General features: G+C 40.4%; 1 protein-coding gene across 15 annotated transcripts in view; it reads right to left on the reverse strand.

Annotated features, from left to right (window-relative positions):
• CSGALNACT1 (chondroitin sulfate N-acetylgalactosaminyltransferase 1) overlaps positions 1 to 27354 on the reverse strand; it is a 339942-nt gene that overhangs the window by 163333 nt on the left and 149255 nt on the right. The window contains exon 1 of one of the 15 annotated variants that reach the window (XM_082715188.1): positions 17073 to 17315. The exons of the other annotated variants lie outside the window; for them this stretch is intronic. The gene's annotated coding sequence lies outside the window, so the exon portion shown is untranslated. Of the gene's footprint in view, positions 1 to 17072; positions 17316 to 27354 lie in introns of those variants that run through there. 15 annotated transcript variants of the gene reach the window in all.

The raw sequence follows: 27354 nt of genomic DNA on the forward strand, positions 1-27354 counted from the left end.
AGGAATCTACCACTTATGATGCTACCGCCCAAGTGTCAGGAGACATGTGTTTTCCTAGCTTCTTGTGCATTTTGGGTTAAAAATCAACATCTGCATTTTACGTGAAAAAAATTAACTTTTATTTAAGTCACTGTATTTGGGAATAGCTTTGCCTGTACTCTAAGACACAAGCAAAATGAAGAGATTCCATTCTCCAGGATGCAGACTCTACTATCTCTGTATTATCTATGGATTCACATTTGCCTCTGGGTGTGTGTGTGTTTATGTGAGATGCTGACTCAGAGCCAACAGACATCACCCTCTCGCCCTGCCAGATACATTTCCCAAACAGCGTCAGCCCTGGCTGTCTTCATTTTCTCATCTCTGGGCCCCTCTGTCTGACTCCTACCTCCCTCTCCACTCAGACCAATCTTTCTTTCATGTTGCTTGCCCTCCACCTCTCACCTCTGGCAAACACCAATCTATATCTGTTTCCTGCATCTGTGAACTCAATTTTCCATTTGTTTGGGTTTTTCTTAGGTTTCACATAGAAGAGATATATACAGCATCTGTCTTTCACTGTCTGACCTTTGTCACTCAGCCTGATACCCCCAAGGTCTATCTATGTCGCAAATGGCAAGATGTCCCTCTTTTATATGGATGGATAATATTCCACTGAGAGAGAGAGTGGGAGAAAGAAAGTGAGTGTGTTTCATATTTTCTTTATCCACCCATTAGTGGAAATAAGTGAAGGGGTCAGAAGGTACAAACTTCAGTTATAAAATAAGTAAGTCATGAGGATGTCATGGACAGCATGATGACTACAGTTTATAAATCTGAACTCTGCATTTGAACATTGCTGAGAGGAAACCTTAAAAGTTCCCATCACAAGAAAAACAATCTGTAACTCTGTGTGGTGACGGAAGTTAACTAGACTTACTGGATGGTGATCAGTTCACAATACATACGAATATCGCTCATCATGATATACGCCAAAAACTAATAGAATGTTTATGTCAATTACACATCTTTCTTCCTAAGATCAACTCTGATATCCTTTCCAAAGCCTGACTGCCAAATCCCAAGAACAGTTTGGAGTCCTAATCTCACTTGACTTGTGACAGGGTCTATCCTGCCCATCACTCCCCCTCCTTCCTTACAGAATACTTCCTCTTGGCTTCCTCTCCCCAGCCTCTCCTGGAAACCCCCCACCTCCTGGCTGCTCTTTTCCTCTCTCTGCCAACGCCAACTCATCTACCTTATGGTTCCATGAGGAGGTTCCCAAAGACTGACTTGTTTTTCCTGTCCTAGGCAAGCCTATCTCCTCTCATGGTTGTTTTTATCTTCTGCCTAAACCTAAACCTGCCTAAAACTCTCTGGGTTTCAGGCACATTCATCCAACTTCCTGCGTCACCTCTGCACTCAAATGTGTTTTTGGTTTAGCACATCCAAAGCTGACTTCCTGATGCCCCTGCCAAATCCCTCGTCCCACTATGTCCTCCATATCAGTAAATGGTGCCTACGACCATTCAGATGTTCATGCCAGAAAACAGGGTATTACCACTGAAGCCAATTCTGGCTCATTCCCTTCTGTTCATTCTTTTTTAGATAGCACGCAAGAGCCAGGGGGAGGCAGCAGGGGAGAGAGAATCTGAAGCAGGCTCCAAGCCCAGCATAGAGCCTGACATGGGGCTCAATCTCACAACCCTGAGATCATGACCTGAGAGTCAGACCCTTAACTGAGGCATCCGGGAGCCCCCATCTCTGTTCATGCTAATTCCCAAATATATCTTACATCTGTCAACTTGCTCCTCCTCTGACCTAATTGTAGCCCAACCCACTACATCCTTGACTGGACCCCTCAACAGATTCCCAACTCCTGCCCCTGCTTTCACCCTCGCTACTCGTAATCCACTATCCATACAGCAGCCAGGGCGAGCATTTTACACCACGAAACCCTGCCTCCTCAAAACCCTGGAGTGGCTTCCAACTGCACTCAAGAACAATTCCAGATTCCTTCGCATGGCCTAAAAGGTTCAGCTCCAAGGTCATCTCATGACACTGTCCCTGGCCTACCCTCCTGAAAGCCACATTTGCTCAGTTCTTCAGTTCAACAATTTCTCAGTTTTTCCAGTGACCTGTATTCTTGGTTCTCATGCTGTTTCCTCTAGAAAGCTATTCCCATTCTCTTTGTCTAGTTTATTACTTTTCAGTATGCAGGTTCCCACTGACACTTCCAAAGGGGAACATTTTCTACAAACTTTCCCCTAAATTTACCCTTTTATTCTTTTTTAATAATTATGTTTACTTTTCCTCTGTATAACTTAGAGTTTGTAATTAATATACAGCTGCAGATAGAGGGAAGAGAAACAAAAATACTATTTACAAAGGCTCTGCCACTAGACTATAAGATACCCAAGAGCAGGAATTATGCTGAATTAGTTCACAGCAATATATTCAGTTTCTAGCATATTTAATAATGAACAAAGAAAAAGCTAATGAATATAAATAGTATATATCATGACTTTAACCTAAAAACAGTTAAAATATTCTTCCAGCTTTATTGAGATATAACTGGTTATAATATTGTATAAGTTTAAGGTGTACAACATAATGATTTGATAAATGTATACATTATAATATGATTAGCATAGTAAGTTTAGTTAACACACTTATCACCTCACGTAGCTGCAATTTTTTTGTGTGTGATGGGAATTTTTAGATCAACTGTCTCAGTAACTTTAAAATACACAATACAGTGCTGTCACTACACTGTACCTCCCATCCCCAGCAGTGGACGTCTACACATTTAGACCACCTTCACCCATTTCACCCAGCCCTCACCTCAGGCAACTACCAGTGTGTCCTCTGTTTCCTTGAGTTTTGTTCTTTGCTGTTCCACATAAAAAATGAGACTGTACAGTGTTTGTCTTTCTCTGTGTGACTTATGTCATTTAACATAATGCCCTCAAGGTTATCCAAGTTGTTGCAAATGGTAACATTTCCTTCTTTTTTATGATTGAATAATAAAACATTACACACACACACACACACACACACACAAACATGTACACACACACATCTACTTTATCTACTCATTCATGGATGGACATTCATGTTTCTATGTCTTAACTTCTGTAAATAGTTCTGCAATAAATATGGGGGGGTACTGATATCACTGCAAGATAGTGATTTCATGGGGTGCCTGGGTGGCTCAGTGGGTTAAAGCCTCTGCCTTCAGCTCGGGTCATGATCCCGGGATCCTGGGATCGAGTCCCGCATTGGGCTCTCTGCTCAGCGGGGAGTCGGCTTCCTCCTCTCTCTCTGCCTGACTCTCCGACTACTCGTGATCTCTGTCTGTCAAATAAATAAATAACATCTTTAAAAAAAAAAAAAAAAGATAGCGATTTCATTTCCTTTGGATGTACTTCCAGAAATGGAATTACTGGATCATGTGGTAGTTCTATATTTAATTTTACAGGGAAGTTCTGTACTCTTTTCCATAGCAGCCATACTGATTTACATTCCCACCAAGAGTCTACTAGGGCTTCCTTTTCTCCACATCCTCACCAGCACCACTGACTTCTTGATAATAGTCATTCTAATAAATGTGAGGTGATACCTATTTGTGGTTTGGGTTTGCATTTCCCTGGTGATTAGTGATATTGAACATCTTTTCACACACCTGTTGCCCATCTAAATACTAACTTTGGAAAAAATATCCAGTCAAGTACTTAGCCCATTTTTAATCAGATTATTTGGGTTTTTTGATATTTAGTTGTATGAGTTCCTTATATATTTTAGATCTTTACCCCTTATCAGACATTTGGTCTGAAATATTGTCTCTCATTCCACGGTTGACTTTTCATTTTGGTTGAGCATTTATTTTGCTGTGCAGAAGTTTTTTAGGTTAATGTAGTCCTACTTGTTTGTTTTTACTTTTGTTACTTGTTGTTTAGGAGCCACATCTTTAAAAAAAATCACTGCCTAGACTAATATCAAGGAGATTTTTTCCTCTATATTTTCTTCAAGGAGCTTTACAGTTTCAGGTCTTATATTTAAGTCTTTAATCCATTTTGGTTAATTTTTTTTTAATTTATTTTTTATTTTCAGCATAACAGTATTCATTATTTTTCACCACACCCAGTGCTCCATGCAATTCGTGCCCTTTATAATACCCACCACCTGGTACCCCAAACTCCCACCCCCCACCCCTTCAAAATCCTCAGATTGTTTTTCAGAGTCCATAGTCTCTCATGGTTCACCTCCCCTTCCAATTTCCCCCAACTCCCTTCTCCTCTCTAACTCCCCATGTCCTCCATGCTATTTGTTATGCTCCACAAATAAGTGAAACCATATGATAATTGACTCTCTCTGCTTGACTTATTTCACTCAGCATAATAATCTCTTCCAGTCCCGTCCATGCTGCTACAAAAGTTGGGTACTTGTCCTTTCTTTTTTTTTTTTTTTTTTATAAACATATATTTTTATCCCCAGGGGTACAGGTCTGTGAATCACCAGGTTTACACACTTCACAGCACTCACCAAAGCACATACCCTCCCCAATGTCCATAATCCCACCCCCTTCTCCCAAACCCCCTCCCCCCAGCAGCCCTCAGTTTGTTCTGTGAGATTAAGAGTCACTTATGGTTTGTCTCCCTCCCAATCCCATCTTGTTTCATTGATTCTTCTCCTACCCACTTAAGCCTCCATGTTGCATCACCACTTCCTCATATCAGGGAGATCATATGATAGTTGTCTTTCTCTGCTTGACTTATTTCGCTAAGCATGATACGCTCTAGTTCCATCCATGTTGTCGCAAATGGCAAGATTTCATTTCTTTTGATGGCTGCATAGTATTCCATTGTGTATATATACCACATCTTCTTGATCCATTCATCTGTGGATGGACATCTAGGTTCTTTCCATAGTTTGGCTATTGTGGACATTGCTGCTATAAACATTCGGGTGCATGTGCCCCTTTGGATCACTACATTTGTATCTTTAGGGTAAATACCCAATAGTGCAATTGCTGGGTCATAGGGCAGTTCTATTTTCAACATTCTGAGGAACCTCCATGCTGTTTTCCAGAGTGGCTGCACCAGCTTGCATTCCCACCAACAGTGTAGGAGGGTTCCCCTTTCTCCACATCCTCGCCAGCATCTGTCATTTCCTGACTTGTTGATTTTAGCCATTCTGACTGGTGTGAGGTGATATCTCATTGTGGTTTTGATTTGTATTTCCCTGATGCCGAGTGATATGGAGCACTTTTTCATGTGTCTGTTGGCCATCTGGATGTCTTCTTTGCAGAAATGTCTGTTCATGTCCTCTGCCCATTTCTTGATTGGATTATTTGTTCTTTGGGTGTTGAGTTTGCTAAGTTCTTTATAGATTCTGGACACTAGTCCTTTATCTGATATGTCGTTTGCAAATATCTTCTCCCATTCTGTCAGTTGTCTTTTGATTTTGTTAACTGTTTCCTTTGCTGTGCAAAAGCTTTTGATCTTGATGAAATCCCAATAGTTCATTTTTTCCCTTGCTTCCCTTGCCTTTTGCGTTGTTCCTAGGAAGATGTTGCTGCGGCAGAGGTCGAAGAGGTTGCTTCCTGTGTTCTCCTCAAGGATTTTGATGGATTCCTTTCGCACATTGAGGTCCTTCATCCATTTTGAGTCTATTTTTGTGTGTGGTGTAAGGAAATGGTCCAATTTCATTTTTCTGCATGTGGCTGTCCAATTTTCCCAGCACCATTTATTGAAGAGGCTGTCTTTTTTCCATTGGACATTCTTTCCTGCTTTGTCGAAGATGAGTTGACCATAGATTTGAGGGTCTATTTCTGGGCTCTCTATTCTATTCCATTGATCTATGTGTCTGTTTTTGTGCCAGTACCATGCTGTCTTGATGATGACAGCTTTGTAATAGAGCTTGAAGTCCGGAATTGTGATGCCACCAACGTTGGCTTTTTTTTTCAATATCCCTTTGGCTATTCGAGGTCTTTTCTGGTTCCATATAAATTTTAGCATTATTTGTTCCATTTCTTTGAAAAAGATGGATGGTACTTTGATAGGAATTGCATTAAATGTGTAGATTGCTTTAGGTAGCATAGACATTTTCACAATATTTATTCTTCCAATCCAGGAGCATGGAACATTTTTCCATTTCTTTGTGTCTTCCTCAATTTCTTTCATGAGTACTTTATAGTTTTCTGAGTATAGATTCTGTGTCTCTTTGGTTAGGTTTATTCCTAGGTATCTTATGGTTTTGGATGCAATTGTAAATGGGATTGACTCCTTAATATCTCTTTCTTCTGTCTTGCTGTTGGTGTAGAGAAATGCAACTGATTTCTGTGCATTGATTGTATATCCTGACACTTTACTGAATTCCTGTATAAGTTCTAGCAGTTTTGGAGTGGAGTCTTCTGGGTTTTCCACATATAGTATCATATCATCTGCGAAGAGTGATAATTTGACTTCTTCTTTGCCAATTTGGATGCCTTTAATTTCCTTTTGTTGTCTGATTGCTGAGGCTAGGACCTCTAGTACTATGTTGAATAGCAGTGGTGATAATGGACATCCCTGCCGTGTTCCTGACCTTAGTGGAAAAGCTTTCAGTTTTTCTCCATTGAGAATGATATTTGCGGTGGGTTTTTCATAGATGGCTTTGATGATATTGAGGTATGTGCCCTCTATCCCTACACTTTGAAGAGTTTTGATCAGGAAGGGATGCTGTACTTTGTCAAATGCTTTTTCAGCATCTATTGAAAGTATCATATGGTTCTTGTTCTTTCTTTTATTGATGTGTTGTATCACATTGACTGATTTGCGGATGTTGAACCAACCTTGCAGCCCTGGAATAAATCCCACTTGGTCGTGGTGAATAATCTTTTTAATGTACTGTTGAATCCTATTGGCTAGTATTTTGTTGAGTATTTTCGCATCTGTGTTCATCAAGGATATCGGTCTATAGCTCTCTTTTTTGGTGGGATCCTTGTCTGGTTTTGGGATCAAGGTGATGCTGGCCTCATAAAATGAGTTTGGAAGTTTTCCTTCCATTTCTATTTTTTGGAACAGTTTCAGGAGAATAGGAATTAGTTCTTCTTTAAATGTTTGGTAGAATTCCCCCGGGAAGCCATCTGGCCCTGGGCTTTTGTTTGTTTGGAGATTTTTAATGACTGTTTCAATCTCCTTACTGGTTATGGGTCTGTTCAGGCTTTCTATTTCTTCCTGGTTCAGTTGTGGTAGTTTATATGTTTCTAGGAATGCATCCATTTCTTCCAGATTGTCAAATTTATTGCCGTAGAGTTGCTCATAGTATGTTCTTATAATAGTTTGTATTTCTTTGGTGTTAGTTGTGATCTCTCCTCTTTCATTCATGATTTTATTTATTTGGGTCCTTTCTCTTTTCTTTTTGATAAGTCGGGCCAGGGGTTTATCAATTTTATTAATTCTTTCAAAGAACCAGCTCCTACTTTCGTTGATTTTTTCTATTGTTTTTTTGGTTTCTATTTCATTGATTTCTGCTCTGATCTTTATGATTTCTCTTCTCCTGCTGGGCTTAGGGTTTCTTTCTTGTTCTTTCTCCAGCTCCTTTAGGTGTAGGGTTAGGTTGTGTACCTGAGACCTTTCTTGTTTCTTGAGAAAGGCTTGTACCGCTATATATTTTCCTCTCAGGACTGCCTTTATTGTGTCCCACAGATTTTGAACCGTTGTATTTTCATTATCATTTGTTTCCATGATTTTTTTCAATTCTTCTTTAATTTCCCGGTTGACCCATTCATTCTTTAGAAGGATACTGTTTAGTCTCCATGTATTTGGGTTCTTTCCAAACTTCCTTTTGTGGTTGAGTTCTAGCTTTAGAGCATTGTGGTCTGAAAATATGCAGGGAATGATCCCAATCTTTTGATACCGGTTGAGTCCTGATTTAGGACCGAGGATGTGATCTATTCTAGAGAATGTTCCATGTGCACTAGAGAAGAATGTGTATTCTGTTGCTTTGGGATGAAATGTTCTGAATATATCTGTGATGTCCATCTGGTCCAGTGTGTCGTTTAAGGCCTTTATTTCCTTGCTGATCTTTTGCTTGGATGACCTGTCCATTTCAGTGAGGGGAGTGTTAAAGTCCCCTACTATTATTGTATTGTTGTTGATGTGTTTCTTTGATTTTGTTATTAATTGGTTTATATAGTTGGCTGCTCCCACGTTGGGGGCATAGATATTTAAAATTGTTAAATCTTCTTGTTGGACAGACCCTTTGAGTATGATATAGTGTCCTTCCTCATCTCTTATTATAGTCTTTGGCTTAAAATCTAATTGATCTGATATAAGGATTGCCACTCCTGCTTTCTTCTGATGTCCATTAGCATGGTAAATTCTTTTCCACCCCCTCACTTTAAATCTGGAGGTGTCTTCGGGCTTAAAATGAGTTTCTTGGAGGCAACATATAGATGGGTTTTGTTTTTTTATCCATTCTGATACCCTGTGTCTTTTGACAGGGGCATTTAGCCCATTCACATTTAGGGTAACTATTGAGAGATATGAATTTAGTGCCATTGTATTGCCTGTAAGGTGACTGTTATTGTATATGGTCTCTGTTCCTTTCTGATCTACCACTTGTAGGCTCTCTCTTTGCTTAGAGGACCCCTTTCAATATTTCCTGTAGAGCTGGTTTGGTATTTGCAAATTCTTTCAGTTTTTGTTTGTCCTGGAAGCTTTTAATCTCTCCTTCTATTTTCAATGATAGCCTAGCTGGATATAGTATTCTGGGCTGCATGTTTTTCTCGTTTAGTGCTCTAAAAATATCATGCCAGCTCTTTCTGGCCTGCCAGGTCTCTGTGGATAAGTCAGCTGCCAATCTAATATTTTTACCATTGTATGTTACAGACTTCTTTTCCCGGGCTGCTTTCAGGATTTTCTCTTTGTCACTGAGACTTGTAAATTTTACTATTAGGTGACGGGGTGTGGGCCTATTCTTATTGATTTTGAGGGGCGTTCTCTGAACCTCCTGAATTTTGATGCTCGTTCCCTTTGCCATATTGGGGAAATTCTCCCCAATAATTCTCTCCAGTATACCTTCTGCTCCCCTCTCTCTTTCTTCTTCTTCTGGAATCCCAATTATTCTAATGTTGTTTCGTCTTATGGTGTCACTTAATTCTCGAATTCTCCCCTCGTGGTCCAGTAGCTGTTTGTCCCTCTTTTGCTCAGCTTCTTTATTCTCTGTCATTTGGTCTTCTATATCACTAATTCTTTCTTCTGCCTCATTTATCCTAGCAGTTAGAGCCTCCATTTTTGATTGCACCTCATTAATAGCTTTTTTGATTTCAACTTGGTTAGATTTTAGTTCTTTTATTTCTCCAGAAAGGGCTTTTATATCTCTCGAGAGGGTTTCTCTAATATCTTCCATGCCTTTTTCGAGCCCGGCTAGAACCTTGAGAATTGTCATTCTGAACTCTAGATCTGACATATTACCGATGTCTGTATTGATTAGGTCCCTAGCCTTTGGTACTGCCTCTTGTTCTTTTTTTTGCGTTGAATTTTTACGTCTTGTCATTTTGGCCAGATAAGAGTAAATGAAGGGGCAAGTAAAATACTAAAAGGGTGGCAACAACCCCAGAAAAATATGCTTTAGCTAAATTAGAAGAGATCCAAAATCGTGAGTGGGGAGAAAGGGGATAAAAAGCGGTTCAAAAAGGAAGAAAGAAAAAAAAAGAAAAGAAAAATTTTTTTTTTAAAAAAAGAAAACACCTGAGAAAAATGTAAAAAAGAAAAAATATATATATTAGATAAACTAGTAAAAAATCGTTAAAAAAGAAAAAGGTAACAGTTAAAAAAAAAAAAAATTTTACCCGAAGGCGAGAAGAAAAAGAAAAAAAGAAAAAAAAAATGAAAAAGAAAAAATTAAATTAACTGCAAGACTAAAAAAAAATCACAGGAAAAAAGCCATGAGTTCCGTGCTTTGCTTTCTCCTCCTCTGGAATTCTGCTGCTCTCCTTGGTATTGAAACCGCACTCCTTGGTAGGTGAACTTGGTCTCGGCTGGATTTCTTGTTGATCTTCTGGGGGAGGGGCCTGTTGTAGTGATTCTCAAGTGTCTTTGCCCCAGGCGGAATTACACCGCCCTTACCCGGGGCCGGGGTGAGTAATCCGCTCGGGTTTGCTTTCAGGAGCTTTTGTTCCCTGAGCGCTTTCCGTAGAGTTCCGGAGGACGGGAACACAAATGGCGGCCTCCTGGTCTCCGGCCCGGAGGAGCCGAGAGCCCAGGGCCCCACTCCTCAGTGCGCCCTCAGAGAACAGCGCCCAGTTATTCCCGTCTGCCTGACCTCCGGCCGCGCTCCGAGCTCACCGAGCCTGCGACCGGTTCAAGGTCACCCCGAGCTGTGAGCTTACTGTCGGCTCTGTCTCTGTAGCCGGCTTTCCCGTTCCAATACCCGCAAGCTCTGCGACACTCAGACACCCCCGATCCTTCTGTGACCCTGCGGGACCTGAGGCCACGCTGACCCCGCGTGGGCTTCGCCCCGGTTTAGCCTCTGGACTGATGTCCCTCAGCGGAACAGACTTTTAAAAGTCCTGATTTTGTGCGCGGTTGCTCCGCCGCTTGCCGGGAGCCGGCCCCTCCCCCCGGGGTCTATCTTCCCGTCGCTTTGGATTCACTTCTCCGCCGGTCCTGCCTTTCAGAAAGTGGTTGTTTTTCTGTTTCCAGAATTGCTGTTCTTCTTCTCTTCGGTCTGCCGATGGATTTTCAGGTGTTTGCAATCTTTAGATAAGCTATCTAGCTGATCTCCGGCTAGCTGAAGCAGTCTCAGCTTGCTACTTCTCCGCCATCTTGACTCCTCCCCTCCATTTTGGTTAATTTTTGTGAGTGGTGTAATATAAGGGTCTAATTTCATTTTTTACACATTAATATCCAACTTTCCTAGCACAATTTATTAAAGAAGACCATCTTTTCTACACTGAATGTTCTTGACTCCCTTGAGAAATATTAGTTGCCTGTGTATGTGAAGGTTTATTTCTGGGTTCTCAATTCTGTTCCATTGGTATGTGTGCTTTATACCAATGTCATGTTGTTTTGTTTACTATAATTTGTAATATAATTTGAAATCAGACAGTGTGATGTCTCCAGCTTCGTTCTTCCTTCTCAAGATTGCTTTGTCTATTTGAGATCTTTTGTGGTTACATACAAATTTTAGGACTTTTTCTTTCTATTTCTGTAAAAAATGCCATTGGAATCTTCATAAGGATTGCACTGAATCTATAGATAGTTTTGGGTAACATGGACCCATTAATTCTTTCATCAATAAGCATGAAGTATCTTTCCATTTGTTTGTGTATTTTTCAATTTCTCTCATCAAAGTCTTATAGTTTTTGGTGTATAGACCTTTCACTTCCTTGGTTAAATTTATTCCGAAGTATTTTATTGTTTTGATGCTATTGTGAGTGGGACTGTTTTATTTCTTATTTTTAGGTAATTAATTGTTTTGCATTTAATGGAAACTTTGCTTAAGTGTCACAGTTAAATATGATATTTACTGAACATTTTTGTTAGCTATACCTTATCAGATTAGAAATGCTCCATTATTGCTAAGAAGCTTTGCATGAATGAAAGTTGAATTTTATTATATACGTTCCTATATCAGTTGAGATAAACATAAGGTTTTCAGATTTAATTGTGAATATGAGTAAATTATAAAAAAGATTTTCTTATGCTAAACCATCCTTAAATTCCTAGAATAAGGAATTCCAGCTAAGTTGTGATTTTTTTTAAAAACCTTAAAGGATGCAGTTTGCTAATATTTTGTTTAGCAGTTTGCTAATATTTTGTTTAGCAGTTTTGTATCTATGTTCATAAGTGATTTCTTCCACTCTGTATCTACAGTTGACCCTTGAACAATGTGCAGGTTAGAGATACCGACCCTCCCTGCCCCCAACACACATGGTTACAAATCTGCCTATAACTTTTCACTTCCCCCAGAAGCCTTACCAATAATATAGTCAAATAACATCTATTTTGTATTTTATGGGTATTATGTCCTATATTCTTTCAGTAATACTGAACTTTTTCTTAATTTTTTTGGTACTTCTAGGTTACACAGTTTGTCAACAAGTTTTTTCAAATTATTTTAAATCTATAAAAAAAAAAAATTTCCAGTACATTTGTTGACAAAAATCCACATTTAAGTGGACCTGCAGAGTTCAAACCCATGTTGCTCAAGGGTCAGTTGTATCTATTTTGCTAGCAAACTTTTCCCTTGTGATGAGAACTTTTAATGTCTACTCTCTTAGTGGCTTCCAAATATTCAATAAAGTATAGTCACCATTTTGTATATTATATTCCTATGACTTGTTTTTTTTTTTTTTTTTTTACTATTTTATTTATTTATTTGACAGACAGAGATCACAAGTACGCAGAGAAGCAGGCAGAGAGAGAAGAGGAAGCAGGCTCCCTGCTGAGCAGAGAGCCCCATGTGGGGCTCAATCCCAGGACTCTGGGATCATGACCTAAACTGAAGGCAGAGGCTTTAACCCACTGAGTCACCCAGGCGCCCCCCATGACTTGTTTTATAACTGAAACTTTGCACTTTTTGACTCCCTTCACCCATTTCATTCTACCCCTAACCCCCACTTCTGGCAATCAGCAGAAAGTTTTTTTTACCTCAAAACAGTTAAAATATGTGCATACCCTCTTTGCTTGAAGTAAAACCTTGTTCTGAATAAACAATACTTTCATATATATGGCATTCATGAGAACCCTCAGAATATAAAATAATTCCAAAACGTAAGGGCAATATCACACTAAGTCCCCCACTGAGAGCAACTACAAAAGGTGGACTAAAAATGAAGAAGGGCGGAGGGAGAGAAGAAGGAAAAGAAGGAGGAAGTGGAGGATAGGAAGGGCAGGAGAAGAAGAGGTAAGCAGACAGACACAGCCCATAGCCTGGAGCAGTCTCCCTGGGTTGAAGAGATGGAACATGGAGGTCAGACCACCACTGCAGCCAGGACTTGAGCAGACAGTATCCCAGAGAAAAGGGAACCCCGGGAACATGAACCAAATATGCTGCTCAGACTTTGCATTCAAGGCACTTGCTGAACTTTTATATGACTTGTAAATATAGGAGTTGTAAAAGGAGAAAATAAGCAGAAAGCCACTGCCAAGAGGCTAAAAAGTTAAGAAGTTTTTGTCAGGGGCGCCTGGGTGTCTCAGTGGTTTGGGCTGCTGCCTTCGGCTCAGGTCATGATCTCAGGGTCCTGGGATCGAGCCCCGCATCGGGCTCCCTGCTCCGCAGGAAGCCTGCTTCCGATCTCTCTCTCTGCCTGTCTCTCTGCCTACTTGTGATCTCTGTCAAATAAATAAATAAATAAATCTTTAAAAAAAAAAAAAAAGAAGAAGAAGTTTTTGTCAATCCCACTCTGCCTGGGACTTGAAATTTAGGGTCTGACATGGAGCAGGAGCCCTGGCTTTCTGGTAAGACCCTTGATGGGCTATGTCTTAGGAGTCAGGTACACAGAAACAGAAAAGCCTGAAACCCCAATCCAGTCATCATCATTGTTGACTGAATCTAGGGGAATAGCCTTATTCAACTGTCCACCAGAAAAAATTTCAGTCTTCTCTGAAGGAAGATAACAGTATCCAGAGACAACACAATTTTTCACATATGACATCAGGTACTTAATAGACAATTACAAAGCATGACAGAAAACAAGAATAGATGACCAAAAACTAAGAGAAAAACCAGATAATATACTGATCCACAGGTGATCTACATATTGTAATTATCAAAAAGGAATTTTAATAGAATTACAATCATAATGTTTAAGAAAATAGATTAAAAATAGAGAATTTTATCAAGTACCTAGAATCTATGTATAATTGATATAATAATAATTGAGATTAATAGTTCAATACATGGGTTTAACAGCAGGTGAGATACAGCACAAGAGGAGTAGGATAGACCCGCACAGAAGCAGAGAGGGTAAAAAAACAACTGAAAACACAGAACAGAGCTGAGGTGGCACATTAAGCACAGATGAGAGAACTAATGCATGTGAGACTGGAATTCCAAAAGAAGAGAAGGGGAGAAAGAAGCAGCAGCCACAAAGACAGTCACCAGGAGGCCGAAATGGATTCAAGATATAGAGCTACAGATCCAAGAAGTGTACGAATCACAACTAAGGGAAACACAAATCAAATATGCCAAAGCTCCTCCTACTAAACCTGCTGAGACCCAAATATAAAGACAAAGTCTTAGAAGCATCCAGGATTGGGGTGGAGGGAAGACTGCTAATGGCAGATATAATATATATCTGCCATTATATATATATAACAGTATATATAACAGTACTTACAGGCCTGACTCAGAGCTTTGTTATTATCATATGGAAGTGTGATAACCTCTCTCAACCCACTTTGCTATCAGGTGAAACGAAGGATGAAAGTTCAGACAATGCCTTGTTAAAGTCCCAAAGTTAAATTCCTTTTTTATTAACTTGAAGCAGAATTCTGCAAGATAACAATCATGGCATTCAAATTTTTTCTATCTTCTTTTGTTTTCAGTTTTAAAAACCTGCCAGTGTATAAAAAGAAAAGCTTTTTATTGAAGTTTGATGCTTCTCTAACTGATAAAATAAATAAAGAAAATACACCAGCTACTGAGTATCAACTGTATGCTAATATATACTCATAATTTCACTTTCCAGGAACCCAAGGCCCATAAAGTAGATAATAAAAAAGAGTTATTGTCATGGCGTGATGAGACTGATCTCTTAACAGACAGAATACTGCTATGATACATACTTAGGAATGGTGAGCTCATCATCATTTCAAAGGATTCAGAAATTCATTCTGATTTTTTCAACAACTAAGAAAATTATTTGTCTTAGTTATTAACAGGAAAAGAAATCATATGCAAAAGCTTAAAAATAACATTGTGATAATAATCTACCAGCCCAGGCTCTGTGGGAGCTATTTGTCTTACCCAAATGAAAATTGCCCTGAAAATGTTGGGACAGAAAAACAAGATCAAAAACAAAAGTGTCCAGTCACCTATCCCTTTCAAGAAGGCTATGGCTGTGACCAGGAATCACAGCTAGGAATCACATCCCCATTTATTGGGGGTTTAGATACTGTCCTGGTGAATGATAGCATAATAGAAAAACATGATTAAAGTTTTCACAGATGGTTTAGAGAAACCAAAAGAAGAAATGTTGGAAGAAAAAAAATCAATACTTCTATTGGAAGACTAACTCTTAGACCTTTCAAAACCTATAATGCACTTCAGCAATACCCTAGTATGCAAGTTGAGGAAAAGAGCCCCTGCTGCTCATTTCCCTTCAAGTCCGGACATTCTCTTTTAAAAATCCTGAGAGTATCTACTAAAATCAACATCTTCTCTAGCTCATGTGTGAAAGAAACCATCCATCCTCGGGAGTGATAACCATGACCAAGACCTGGCCAGCTGAGTAATTCAATCCCGTGGCCACAGTGACAGTTCAGAGATGGACATATGACCCAATCAAAGCTAATGAAAATCAGTCTTGGGGTATGCTGGAAAGACTGAGAGAGAAGGAAAAGGAACCCTCTGTACTGGTGGGATTATAAACAGGTGCAGCACTCTGGAAAACAAGATGGAGGTTCCTCAAGAAATTAAAAATAGAAATACCATACAACCCACTTGTATGGGTAATTCTGGGTATTTTTCCAAAGAAAATAAAAACACTAATTTGAAAAGATATGTGTACCGCTATGTTTACTGCAACATTATTTGTAATAACCAAGATACAGAAACAGGCTGTCCATCAACAGATGAATGCATAAAGAAGATGTGATACAGACACACTCTTATACACACACACACACACACACACGCACGCACAGTGACACACACAATGGAATATTACTCAGCCATAAAAAGGAATGAGATCTTGCCATTTACAACCACTCTGATGGATCTAGAGGGCATTATGCCAAGCGAAGTAAGTCAGACAGAGAAAGACAAATACCGTATGATTTCACTATATGTAGAATCTAAGAAACAAATGAACAACAACAAAAAAATAACAACAAAAAAAACCCAGAAACAGACCCATAAATACAGAGTACAAACTGGTGATTTACAAAGGGGAGTGAAGGGACAGGTAAAATAGGTGAAGGGGATTAAGTGACCCAAACTTCCAGTTATAAAATAAGTAAGCCATGGAAATGCAAAGTACAGTATGGGTAATATAGTCAATACTATTGCAGTAACTTTGTATGGTGACAGAGGGTGACTACACTTATCATGGTGAGCATTTCATTATGTATATAATTGTGATATCACCACACTATACACCTGAAACTTACCATGTCAACTGTACTTCAATTAAGAATTACATATATTATGTAATTATGAGATATATATATCTGACAAAACACAAGATACAATGAGAAAGAAAAAAAGAAATTGAGAAGCATGCTCATTCTTCAGCTAGACTTAAATCTAGATGCTGTAGCCTTTCTTCCCTACCTAAAAATGAAGCCAGTACAAAGAGCAGAGCCAAGTGATCTAAGGTCCTGAATCAAAGAATCCTAGAAGCCAGCTGCGCCTGTACCCTTTTTTTCTTGGGCCAGTGTAAGCAGAATGTTCTATCTTTTGTAGTAGGAAGAGTCTAAACTAGTGAGCTCACTCTGGAGAAAGGCAGCCATTCAAACAGATGCAGAGGCACCTCAAACAGGTGAGAGGCATCAAAAGACTTCTCAGCTGGAAGTGCTAGTGACCAGGGGGACCAACAGCCAGATCAGACCACAGTTGTCAGACTTGGACAAAAACACATGTGCTTCGGAGAAAACATTCTGCACTGCACAGAACCCAGTGTAAAACCAGGGAGTATATACAGTATCAGATCAGCCTCTGGCATTAAAATGAAAAGTAAGATGATTTCATTCCATTCTAAGAGACTTTTCCCAAAACTAATTGGGCTACCAAATGTCTCAGTGCTTTCTGATAATAATAAGCAAGTGTAATTCCAAACAACATAATAGCAGAGCCCTACAATCAACTCTTCACTAAAATTATCAATCACTATCCATCCAACTACTTTGATTAGAAGCCTTGCTCGGGATTAGGCTCACCTGCAGGCGTTCTGTTTCAGCTTATTTAAACTCTGCGTCACCTTCCTGCTACCTTGTAGAAGACAAGCCACATACCCTCCAAACTGGGTTGAAACTGCCAACAAGAACCGATGATCACTCTGGAGTAACTGAGCAACTGGCATAACATTCCAAAGGCTTCCAAATTCTGTTGGCCACCTGCTCCTCTGGATTTGAGAGAGCTCAAAGCAACGGGGCTGAACGCTGACAACTGTCACTCTGCTCAGCCCACAGCTTCTGGGGTATGTTTACGTTGCTTAGTTATGATTCAGTGACGCAGGAGAAGCACAGACTGGGCCAAGCCTAATAGTCTACAGCACTAATGGGCTTGGCTAAAGTGTTTCTTAAAAACATTCCAGTTAAAGGCGCCACTACCTATGGTAAGAGAATAGGAAGCCTTGTCTGCCACCCACCAGCCTTAGGAGTTTTAAGATCTCTCACTTCTGTACTTGGCTCATTGGCAGAATGTGAGAGTCGAATTAAATGATCAGCGTCCAGAGCTAACAGTTGAGAAATGTGTGATCTCTAAACCTGGAAGCTTATGGACATGTGCCTCCCAGGCAGCGATGTCTGGTACTCTGTCATTAAGTTACGGAGATAGTTAATATCATTCATGCTGCGATTCTGCAAGGCTATGGTGATTTTCACATTAGACTTTCAAACTGAGCTAAAATAAAGTGGGTTTTTTGTTTTTTGTTTTTTTTTACCAAGTAAGGCTTCACTCAGATTTTGAATTAAGAAAAGGTTTAGGCTAACAGTTAACCTTGGATTCGTATTTATTTTACTAATGTTAGCAATCTACTCCACAGTTGATTTTCTATTTCCTCCAGGAAATTTTTATGCCATGATAAAGTTCTAGACATTTTTACATATAAAACACACTGCTAGTGAACACTATTAACTGCTTATTTGAAAACCAACTATTTATAAAATCAAATGAAATATAATCTAAATATACTCAGAAAGAAAAAAAAGAATGAATCTGCCACCATATTCCTTTCTGTCACAGAGTCCTTTCCAGAAGGACTGGTAATAGGAAGCATGCCAGGTTTCATGGCTAGAGCAATATAGAATAAGCAAGAAAGTGTTCGAAGGCTTCTCTTCACTTTCTTTTTCAAGAGCTTGTTATCGAGCTCATTGCACAGAAGATATCCAGGAGCAAGTGGGAAGGCACCACCGCCACGGGTATCAGGAACAGACGGCAGGAATAGCCTGGGGGTAGCAAAGAGGACTTCGGGATCAATCCGATCTACATTCTGGCCCCCTCGTTCCCGAGTTGTGAACCCTTGGAAAACTTATTTCATCTCTCTGAACCTCTGTGTCTCATCTTTATTTTAAAGAACCAAGAAGTACTTCCAAGGGCTGTTGAGGGGAATAACGGAGGGAATTATGTATATGAAATGGACTACAGCGTGCTTGCAACACTCTCCAGACTTCGCTTCCCTTTCCTTCTGACCTATCCGTAGGCGACTCATTTCAGACAACTACAAAGAGAGAAGGCAGACCAGTAAGAGGTCTCTCTCCCCAGCCACTGATGAACAGGAAGGGGGCTGCTTTCCATCCGAGTTGACAATCTCCAGTTAACTACGAGCATAACTTCTGGGGCCAGGCCAGGGGGCCACGTATGACTGAAGAAAGTAAAAGACAAACGGACCTCAGCAATGCACCTCATCCACCACGGGCAAAGCTTGATTCTCTTGCTTCTTACTCAACATTCGGTTCTGGGGCTTTTCCCACATCACTTTCACAGTGTGGGGACATCCAGTAGACTCTGCCTTGGTTTCAGGGTCCTATGTACTCACCTGGGCCCTTTCAGTTATTTTTAGTGGAAAAATCCACAGCCCGTGGATTCATCACCTCCCTTCACTATCCCTGTGTTAATTCCCTGACTGGTTACCATAAAAACCCACTCACCTTCCTCAGCTCTTTCCTGCCTCACTTCTCATGGTATCATGAGGAGGAACAGAGATTCTAGAGAATGTCAGGCCATGAGATGTAAGACCAGAAGAGTCATAACAGAGAACATTTCTCCAAGAGAACACAAAGTCAAGCTCGCCATGACCCAGTTATCAGCTTACGGAGAAAGCAGAGTTCCAGGTCTGAGCGGCACCCCACTTGAGGAGCTCAGGAACAGGCCCCTCGGTGGGGCTTGTCCTCTCTCTGCCCTAACCCCGAGCAGCCTTCCCGCGACCTCAGAAGCACACCTGCACTGGAGCAGCACCGGGGTCCAGGTACCCCGCAACAGGGAGAGGCCCATAGGTTGAAACACTCCGAGCCACAGCTTTGCAGCAGTCTGTTTTCAAAGTGAAATCAGCTCCCTTCAGGAAACGTGCCAACATCAAAAAGACTTGTGGAGGTACCTACTGCAACCTTAGGGAAAAGAAATGGAAACTAGAAAGTTCTTCCCAGCAAAGCAACTCTTAACCTTGGAACCTCTAAGACCCCTTGCAAGAGCTTCTCAAAAATGCAGGTAACCGGCACCACCCCTGGTACCCAGAAACTCTGGGGACAGGCTGGGGCATCTGTACATGCTTGTAAACGCCAAGTCAAATGTTGAGAAATGCTGGCTTAATGTACGACAGCTAGGGAGATGGAAATCTAACTCGGAATCAGATTCTTTCCAACATGGGCAGTGGGCAGCGCCTCTCAAAGCTGGTTGGTGGGACAGGGTTCTTAAAAAGGCAGGGAAAGGGAAAGGGCTCGAAAAGGTTCTGTGGAGAAGAAACCTGGGAATGAGGAAATTAAATTAAACTTCTGTCTTTACTTTAATAGGCCAGAATCTTTAATAGGCCAAGGTGCAACGTACCCTACAAAAAAGGAGTACATTTTCTAAGCTTATCTGATCATCAAAACAAAAACAAAAAAACCTCCTTTTGAAAAGCCTTCTACGGTATTAGTAATCTGGAAACCACTTGGGTTAGTGATGGTCTAATGTAATTGTCCCCCATTAACTGTTTCTAGAAGTTTCCTAAAGGACAGCCTGACAAACATACTCATTTCAAAAGCTGTTTGCATTCCTGCACTCCTGCCCCAGGGCTGAGTCCACGGGAGATTTCTTCAGAACCAGGCAATGAAGATCCTATTTCCCATTTTTCCCCACCTAGGATGTTACTCCAAACAACTCAACACTTGGTTCTAATTTTCATCCCTTGTGTTTTGATACCTATCAATCAGTTTCTTCCCCATAAAAAAAGTAACATTCTTCGATTTTTTATAATCAAGATGTTTGGCTCCTGTGGAGGCTCCCATCTGATCTTTATTTTAGGGCAAACCTCAGTTGGATGAAGACTGATGGATTTAAGGCCTGAAAGGTAACTGTAGTAACTGTTGCTGGTTTTTTACAGAATGTTTGTATTCTGTAGCACTGTGAATTATTCCAAGAGTTTACACTCCCAAGTTTCTAGTAAAAAAACAAAACAAAAACAAAACAAAAAAAAAAACACAGACTATATGAAAATATATCTTTAGCTCTAGCCCATGTTCATTATACATATCCAGTCATTCCTCCCTCCGTATCTGAACAACCCCCCCAGGAACAAAGATGGCAACAGCATACTTTGCTTGAAAATTTACAATATTCCAAAGCACAGCTACGGATTCCCTTGGTACCCCAATGTGGAAACCACTGACAGGTAGAAGACTCTTTCTGGAATGTTTTGTAATCCTTCTTGAGCCTTTCAGTCACCCAAATACGTGTCAGGAGGGCAGGTTGGGGGTTAAATGACCATGAGGAAAAAGATGATACTTTCACCATATACAGAGAGGAGGCGGAGATGATGTTTCAGCCTAACTGGCAAAAGATGAATGTTGCTTCTTTCTTTGATGATGTCTCTCAGGTAGGGAGGCCTGATTTTTACCTCTTGGAGACTTATTGCATTATACCCTGCTTACCAATGAATAATAGAAGAATTATTCCATACACTGTTTATTTGATAAGATTTCCTTATGTAACCTTTCTGGTTTGGTTTGCATATTATTCTCCCCATAAGCTGCTTATTTTCTATGGATTAATGATTTGCTTGTAAAATATTTTGGCATTATTCACTTTGGGCTTTGGATGCTATAAATCTCCTCCAAACCAATGTTGTAATAAGGTTTGTAACTTTGAATAATCAGAAAAATAGCTATGCAAATTAACTAGATCCTAGTAGAAATTAGATCTAGTTGACATAATAATTTCAATTTTATGTATTTGAGCTTCAGCTATGAAAAGACTTTCTTAATAAAAATCAGGGGATAATGTGCAAATCAAGGTAGCTTTAGAATGATAACAAGAAGCTCCCTGCTCTGCCCAGTGTGCAGATTTTGGTGGACAGCTTTCCCATCAAACACACCTAGCCTATTCCAAATGAATCAGAAATCATGTTACAATCCTGAAAAGGATGGAATGGCATGGAATCCACAAAAAGCCCCAAACTGAATATAGCAGATCTCTGATCCTGTTCCCAGCCCAGCTCTCAGAACCTCTGTGACCTGGACTAAGCTTGTCCATGACATGGAAGTTACTCAGCATTCCTGGGCCCACTCAGTCATGGTGTCAGCCAGAACTCCCAAACACCCTTTAACTACCATGCTTGAATCAGATTTGAAACCAGTACTTGTTTAACAGGCGAGAAAACTGAGGCTCAGGGACATGAAGAAGTCATCGCAGGTCATGGGTAGCTAGGCTCGGGGTTCCCTGCCTGCCTGCCCAAAATTCACGCCATGCACAGAGCAGCTGGATCCATTTCTTTCTGCTCTTCCAATCCACAATTCTTGTGATCAGAGAAAGGAAGGATTTATAGTAGTCCGTAAACCTCAGAAGAAAATAGAAATGTCAAAAATCCAGTTATCTTGCTAAATATCTGGCCTCCTAGATCCCGAATAAGAGCTTCATGAGGGCAGGGACTTTCACCTCGTGTTCACTTCTGTATTTCCAACTCCTAGAATACTGCCGAGTGCCTAGGAGACACTCAGCAAATTTGCTGACTGAGTGCACCGGCATACTGTGAGAAAGGGTAACGATTGTGGGTAGTATTTATATTAGGTAATCAACATTCTGGAAGGAAATGAGTTACTGGATTTTTTAAAGTCTGCTTGGAGGAACTTTATTTCATGTTCCTCAGAATCAAATAATAATTTAGAGAAATAGTGTCTGTGCTAAGATCTCACGGGCTAGGATCTACTGAGGGTGGTATTATAATGTCCTTGTTATCCAATGGAGTTATCCTGCTTATGACTTTTTGTCATTGTTGCCTATTTGAAATGCTAGTCCCATAGGGCATACAAGTATGAAATAAATCAGAGCCAGAAGTCTACCGTTTGGGTTGAGGGCTTCAAATTTGGACTCCCAAGCTGGGGAGACACAGAGAGGAAAGCGATGCCCCTGGATAACTGCGGCATTCTTCGAACCGAGGTTGGATAGGATCTCCCCCCTTCGAAGGATCTCTCCTGCAGTGTGGGGGATTCACGCCCCTGCCACTGACTCCTAGAACACCAGCATGTGGGGCCTTGACAGCATCATCTTTTCAGAACAGTCTGAAGTATTGCTGAGAACGTGACTCCACTTGGCAACTTTATCCTAAGATATTCAGTCATGTGTGCACTCATTTTCATCCACAACTTGGTAGTTAGTTATCACTTACGTTTGTTCATCCTGGGTCCAAGTTAGACAAGTGCTGGGTTGTTGAGAGTAGCATGCTAGTTGGGGAGAAGCAGGAAACAGGATGCCCTCACCTGGTTCTAACCTAATCAGCTCAGCTGGGGACACTGAGTGGAGGGCACTGGTGGGGTATGCTGTAGAGATGGCCAGGAGTGTGCAGCCCCAAAGAGTCATGTGAGACAAGTTGGAAAGAAGCAGGAAGTGGATGAAAGTTCACCATTTGGACCAGAAGAAATAATACAGAGGTATAGAGTGAAAAGACAGAGAGTACAGAACGCTAGGGAACACCAATATGTAAGTGATGGGAAGGGGACTGTGCAGGATCAGCCAGACAAGTAGGGAAAAACTATAAGAGCTTATTGTCACTTTACGTAAGCCAAGGGAAGTTAGAGTTTAAAAGACAGTAGTTGGGGCACCTGGGTGCCTCAGTGGGTTAAGCCTCTGCCTTCCGCTCAGGTCATGATCTCAGGGTCCTGGGATCAAGCCCCACATCATCGGCTCTCTGCTCAGCAGGGAGCCTGCTTCCCCCTCTCTCTCTGCCTGTGGCTCTGCCTACTTGTGATCTCTGTCGAATACATAAATTAAATGTTTAAAAATAAATAAATAAAAATTTAAAAAATTTAAAAAATAAATAAAAGACACTGGTCAATGCATCAAATAATGGAGAGAAGGCAGGCTATGGTGATATCCATAATCTGGCTTCCAAGTACTAAAGATAATAATTAAGATGCCATGAGTCAAATTGCAGTGAGATTAGCAATAATACGAACTTGAAACCCACCACACGACTTCAGGGCAAGAAGAGCTAAATGATGAAAACAACACAACCCTCACCTGGTCACCTAATCCACATTCCAATTTTAGGTCAGGATTCCAATTAGGACAATGGTCCAAGGCTATAGGTAAGTGCTTTATTTCATTTGGCTATAAAAAAATTATCATAAAAGTCAAATGCTATTATTAATTTAATCCTTTTCTCCCTATCAAGACCTCTATTCCTTGGCATGGATCCCACATGCTTGGGACTAAGTTGGTTATTCACATGTTTTATAAACGTAGAAAAACACATTTAATGATAGATACAAGTAGCCCTGGCTGCAAGTCTTAATTATATATGAGATTTTGGTTCTTCTATCAATTCTGGGGCATTCTTCCAATATATACCTTTCCTGTTTCTTACAAGCAAAAATCCTAAATAATATCCAACATTTTAATTTGTCAAGAAGTAGAATTTTAAATATTAATTATCATTATAGTCTAAAAGAATAGATATTTTAAATATTAACACATAAGAAAAAAGACCAGAGCCTCAAAGTGAAGATTATTCCTTCAGAGTGAGTATTAGCTCTTTGAAAGACATCACCTTATTGTTCTCATTTTTCTGCAGATGACTGGCACATTCACCAGAAACTGAATTCCAATTCCAAGAACTGACACTTCATAACCCCAAAGTGTATTTAAAGTCTAACTTGTAGTAAAGTCTCATTTGTTTGTTGAGTTGAAAATATGCAACTCCTTACTAAAAGATTTAAGTGTAAATATTAATATTTCTAATTGCCACATATTTTTAAGGAGCTTTAGGGAAAAAAAAGTTAATGTAACAATTTGAATTAGATGGTTTCCTAATATTAAAGAAGAATTTAGTGTTTTCTGATGGCCCTAACCATGCAATCCTGTCTATAATGTTAAAAAATCTAGATTGGGCAAAAAGGCAAATGCTTTACTATGACAGTCGGTCTTCCTCAGGGCAGTACCAAATCTCAGTGAGAAGAGAAGGACCCATGGAGAAGGCAAAGCTGAGAGAGAATCTCAGCCATTGTAAGATGCCACACACACAACGGAGTCCAGGAAATGCCGGGAAACTGAATCATGAAGTAAATGTAACCCTCAGTCTTATATATCCACCCAGAGAAAGGAACACCACACCAGGGGAAAAAGAAAATTGAGAAACTGAATCAAGACTTTTCTGAGGAAACTCAAAATACAAACTGACACTGATTAAACTTTAAGCACCCATTTAAGATGACAAAACGGCCCCAAGAACTTAAGCGATGATCCAAGTGACACAGCCGGGGTTCAAGCCCAAGCAATGTAGCTCCAGAATCCAAGATTTTAGGCAATACATTATCTTGCCTCCCAATTAATGGCACAGAGGTCTTACTCAGATGGGACAGGAATAAAGGAAGAAGAAATGAAAAAAAAAAAAAATGTTAAAAAATCTAAGTAACAGGGCACCTGGGTGGCTCAGCTGGTTAAATATCCAACTCAATTTAGGATCAGGTCTTGATCTCAGAGTCAGTGAGAATGAGCCCCACATAGGAGAAGATTCTCTCTCCCTCTGACCCTTCCTTCTACCCCCATCACCCACCTCCCCAAACCTCCCCTCATGTCGGCTCTCTCTCAAAAAAAAAAAGAAAGAAAGAAAAATCTAAGTAACAACTGAGCTAGAAGTTTCCACACGGTTATACTTCTTTCCAGTGCCCACCTCCACCTCTAATTTTCATCCCCACTTTTCCCTCAAACCTTTACACACAGCTCCTGAATTAGATCCCTGTCTTCCCTCCTCCACAAACATGTCCCTAGGCTGATAGGATTCGAGTTTCATTTTAAATTCTTCAGGAAAGATATTACACACCGGGTCAGAACCTTTGAGTAAAAAGAGAACTGTTTCCTGGGTGTCAGGTGAACATTTAAAATTGTGCTCTTTCAAGCACCAGAATGTTATTTAGTTTTAGAGTCATGATTTTTCACATAAAACATCCATTAGTGTGATGGGGCGGGGGGGAGACTGACTCCTTATGAGCTGGCTCCTTAAGAGCAATCAGATGAAAGCCTGGAGTCTTGTGACAGAACAAACATTTCTGCCCTTAATCATATAAGTAATTTTTTAAGTGTCATACAAGTATTTCTAGATGAGCAGTAAAATCCTATTATCTTTATTGAAGAAAAACAGGTGAGAAAGTGGATAATTTTGAATCGGATTTTAACTGCAAATGTAGGCAAAGATAAGAAAAGGAATAACAAGGTCTGGAAGTAAAGCCCAAAGATCTTATCAATGTAAATCTGGTCTGTTTTGGTTACATAATACATGTTAAATAAAAAGTGATTTAAAGACCTGAGCAAATGAAAAATAAGACGTAAGGAAGGAAAAGTCCCCAAATCAAAGAAATTCAATCTTTTTTAAAGGATTAATTATCTTTTTTAAAACCAAGGTCTTTGACTTTTTGTTATTTTTAATTTGGTAAGACACATATAACATAAAAGTCACCATCTTGATGATTTTTAAGATTTGTCATATATCTATTTGAGAGAGAGAGAAACAGAGATAGATAGAGAGAGAGAGCATGAAGAGGAGCAAAGGGAGAGGGACAAGCAGGCTCTGTGATGACCACAGACCCCACCTCAGGGGCCCCAGTCCCAGGACCCCAAGACTATGCATGACCTGAGCTGAAACCAAGAGTCTGACACTCAACCGACAGGAGCCACCCAGATGCTCCTGCCATCTCAATGATTTTTAAGTATATAGTTTAAAAGTATTCAGTACATTCACAGTGTTGTTCAACAAACCCCAGAAGTTTTCGTCTCGCAAAATGGAAACTCTACCAATTAGACAACACTGCATTCTCCCCTCCCCCGCCCCTTGCTGTCACCATCCCACTTTCTGTCCTTATGAACCTGAAAACTCTGGATACCTCACGCAAGCTGAGACCTACAATATTTCATCTTTTTTTTGTAACTGGCTTATTTCACATCCTGTCCTCACGGTTCATTCATGTTGTAGAGTGTGGCAGAACTTCCTTCCTTTTTAAGGTAGAATGCTATTCTGCGATGTGTATAGTCCACATTTTGCTTATCTGCTTATCTGTGGATGGCCAGGTGGGTTGCAGCCAGCCTTCTTGGACTTCTGTTTCTAACACATGAAACTAAGTGGGCACTGATGCTGGAGTCAGAACACTTGGGTTCAAATTCCTCCCCTCCCGCCTCCATAGTAGCTCTGAAAATACGCAAGTTAAGTCAGAAGAACGTAAAGGAAAGGTAGGTATACCACGAACCACTCAGCAAATTAAAATACTGACACTGCAAGTCACCTGGGTGACTCAATCATTAAGCATCTGCCTTCAGATCAGGTCATGATCCCAGGATCCTGGGATCAGCCACACATCGGGCTCCCTGCTTGGCCGAGAGCCTGCTTCTCCCTCTACCACTCCCCCTGCTTGTGGTCCCTCTCTCGCTATATCTCTCTCTCTGTCAAATAAATAAATAAATAAATAAATAAATAAATAAAATCTTAAAAATAAACTAAAATACTGACATTACTAGGTTCTGACGAGGGTTTTCCATACCGCAAAGTCATCCAAACACTTGTTTGTGGCTACAAATAAGGACAAACACAGGCGGCGTGCTGAAACTGCAGAGACTGAGCCTCCTCTGAGGATAGTGCTGGCCACGGGACAGCTGTCTAACTGGTAAACAGCAGTAAACAGTGGGGGAAATAAGGTGATGGGGAGCACAATGGCCCAGCCCCTCAGTTGCTGGGGCTCAGGAAAGGTCTTCCAGGGCCAAGTCCTAGACAGGAAGGGAGTCTGGGACAGCAGAACCAGCCACAGATGTGAGAGGCTGAAG

The sequence above is a fragment of the Mustela nivalis genome (assembly GCF_964662115.1).
Source record: "Mustela nivalis genome assembly, chromosome: 20".
NCBI classification, from domain to species: domain Eukaryota; kingdom Metazoa; phylum Chordata; class Mammalia; order Carnivora; family Mustelidae; genus Mustela; species Mustela nivalis.